The 3,426-nt window shown below is 48.5% G+C and overlaps 1 pseudogene; it reads left to right on the top strand.

Moving 5' to 3' along the window:
• Positions 1-1,298: 1,298 nt before the first annotated feature.
• Positions 1,299-1,411, top strand: LOC142201728 (small nucleolar RNA SNORA17; annotated as a pseudogene).
• The last annotated feature ends 2,015 nt before the right edge of the window (positions 1,412-3,426 follow it).

Genomic DNA, 3,426 nt, shown 5'->3' on the forward strand with positions numbered 1-3,426 from the left:
GTACTGTGACATCACTGTGTGGAAAATATACTCTCCTATGTGTGTTTTTAATCCATAAAGTAGGCTAAAACAATTGTACACTTATCAAGTTCTGAACTCGCTGCCAAAGGTGATCATGGTAGAGTGGCATGGGGCCCCATGGTTACTTGCTATACCCTGCTTTATAAAGATAGTTTGGCTGATAATTAATAAGTTCAGGATTCTGTAAGCATTAAAAAACAAATCAAAAACTAAACTGACTCACCGCCTTGATTTCCCTCTAACCAACCCTATTCTGACATTGTCTGAGTCCTCCACTGGCCTCCGTTTCCTGTTCCCTTGTAAGCTGATGCGGATGCACATTTGAAACAATTGGCTGTATATCCTTTCAGAGTATGTAACTTGCTTGAGACAAGTGCAGGAAAAGTATGTCTAAGGGCCCCTTCACATGGCTGATACGCTGGCTGCTTTAGAACGTGTAAATGTTCCGTAGCAGCGGTGTCTAAAGCAGTTGCCATTGTTTTCTATGGGAGCCGGCATACGTACGCTCCCCATAGAAATGAATGGAAAAAGCAGCCCATTCATTTCTATGGTGAGCGCACGTATGCCGGCTCCCATAGAAAACAATGGGAACTGCTTTAGACGCCGCTGCTACGGAACGTTTACACGTTGTAAAGCAGCCAGCGTATCAGCCGTGTGAAGGGGCCCTAAGTGTGAGTGAGCTGTGCGTGTAGTGGTAGCTTAGGTGAGGAACTAAGGGGGTTCAGCATGCAAACGGGAGTATTATATGTTGCATTCCGTTGGGCACTGTTTATCCATTTCACTGAGCTGTGCATTATTTTGTACTCTTATCCAGTGGGAATGGTGGGGGCCCGTGGTGAAATTTTGACATGGGGGCCCCCCCCACCGACCGATGCCGAAAACACCGACCGACTGACCCCCCCCCCCCCCCTACATTCCTGCATGCTCTATTATGCCCCATAGTGGCCCCTGCACACAGTATTATTCTTAGTCTTTTCAGACCCCAGAGCAGGGCCGCCGATAGGCCAGTACTACTGCTACTGGCGTCAGGGGCCCGGCCAAATTTAAAAATTGGGGGGGCCCGGGCCCCCTGGCGCCGGCAGCAGTCATTGTATGTCCTGCTTGTTTCAATTCAGATCTGCGTCCAGAGGACGCAGATCTGAGTTGAACACATACGCGGCTGAAGCGAGGAGCTGACACAGGTCAGCTCCTCGCTTCGCCGCTGCCTGCCTCTCTCGCTGACAAATGCGGCTGAAGCGAGGAGCTGACCTGTGTCAGCTCCTCGCTTCGCCGCTGCGGCCTTTCTCGCTGACACATATGCGGCTGGCTCAGCCGCATATGTGTCAGCGAGAGAGGCGGCAGCGGAGAAGCGAGGAGCTGACACAGGTCAGCTCCTCGCTTCAGCCACATATGTGTCAGCGTCAGCGAGAGAGGCAGTAGCGGCGAAGCGAGGAGCTGACACAGGAGGTCAGCTCGCTTCAGCCGCTGAAGCGAGGAGCTGACCTGTGTCAGCTCTTTACTTCGCCGCTGCCGCCGGCTACCCGGCAGTGTAGACGCGATGTGATGACGTCACATCGCGTTTACAACTGTGCGCCAGTAAGAGAGAGAGGCGCGCAGAGAGCAGCGGGGGAACGAGGAAAAGGTAAGTGTAATGTGGATTGTGTGGAATGTGAAACTGGGGGCAGATGAAGGAGAGGACGGCATGACACTGGGGGCAGAGATGGGAGGGACATGAATCTGGGGGCAGAGATGTGGGGACATGAATCTGTGGGCAGAAATGGAGGGGACATGGATCTGGGGGCAGAAATGGAGGGGACATGAATCTGGGGGCAGATGAAGGGTGTATATGAAGCTGGGGGAGAGACGGAGGGGGGACATATAATTTACGGGTGACTGTAGGAGGATTATACAGTGTGCGGGCACATGAAAATTAATGAGTGGATGGAGTCAACATAACAGTGGGTGGGGCTAAATTTCCCGCGGCGCACAAAGCGAGAGAAGAGGGAACTGTGGAGAGGGAACTGGGGCAATAATATATAAGTTTTTAGCTGGAGAATAATAATGATGTAGGCTATGTTACTAGCATAGCAGCCTGTTTGGGGGTGGGACGTTCACTTTAAAGGAGTATTCACGTTGCGTTTTTGGCCTCCCTTGCCGGGATACGTTGGTAACCAGTCACAATCAGCTCCCCACTTATCCCTGCACGGAGAACTGCAGGCCCCTCCTTTTTTTTTAATGGCCAGTTCTTCGTGCCGAGATAAGTTAATAGCTGATTTTGACTGGTTACCAACGTATCCTGGCAAGGGAGGCCAAAAACGCAATGTGAATAAGCCCTGAGGATTTATTAGGAGGGCTCTTATAGATGGTGTTGGCTCTCTATAGGCGCTGTCACACGTAGCAGATTTTACCTGCAAATAGAATCTGATTAAGCCTTGTAATGCTGCTAAATAAAGGGAAATGTAATACAGAATTGGTGTGTCGCAAAATAAGGTCGTTTTAAAATGGGGGGGGGGGGCAGACACTTAGGCTGTATGGGGCCCCAAAATTCCTGATGGCGGCCCTGCCCCAGAGTATAATACTCAGAGACCGAGGGGGGATGCAAACATAAAAAACACTGTCCCTTACCTATCCTCAAACTCCACTGCAGTCCTCAGTGGTGTCTGCCATCTTCAATGACGTCCAGACGTCATATGACCTGGGACGCAGGTCCTGGTCAAGTGACGTCAGGGACGTCACACAACCAGGCCTGATGCCTGTATGGAGTGCGGGAAGGTAAGTAACTGTGTTTTTTATGTTCCCTTACCTCTCCCGGGCCTCAAATAATCATATTTGGGGGTCTGAAAAGACTCCCCTGAGTATAATGATAGTGTCTGTGGAGCCTGTGGTGTCACTTAACGGTAATGGCCTATTAAGAAAAAAAAAAACGCAGCTGTAGTGGCTGTCGCCGGGCCCCTAATGTTTCGGGCCCTGTGGCAGCTGCTACCCCGGTAGTTACGCCACTGTTCTTATTATTTGTATGTATCATGTCACTTTAACCCATTAATAACTGGCCTGATTTATCCTTTATTGACCAAACCATTTTTTGTGGGGTTTTTTTTTTTGTCATGTACATTCTGGTGTACATGTATCTCATTTCTTTATGGAAGAGAAAATTAAACTACAATTTCAAAATTGTATTTTTTTTTTTAGGCTGTAAATTTTGTGCCATTCACCATCTGGTTTAAATGACCTGTTAAATTTATACTCTGCATTGATACTATTACAGTGGGTACAGAAAGTATTCAGACCCCTTTAGGGTCCATTCACACGGAGTAAACGCGTGCTCATTTTAGTAAAATACACGTATAAAGAATACACGTGTAAAAATAAGACTCCCATTGACTTCAATGACATTTTACACGTGTATTTTGATGTGTTTTTTTTTAC

This window comes from Leptodactylus fuscus, chromosome 4 (assembly GCF_031893055.1).
Source record: "Leptodactylus fuscus isolate aLepFus1 chromosome 4, aLepFus1.hap2, whole genome shotgun sequence".
NCBI lineage: Eukaryota > Metazoa > Chordata > Amphibia > Anura > Leptodactylidae > Leptodactylus > Leptodactylus fuscus.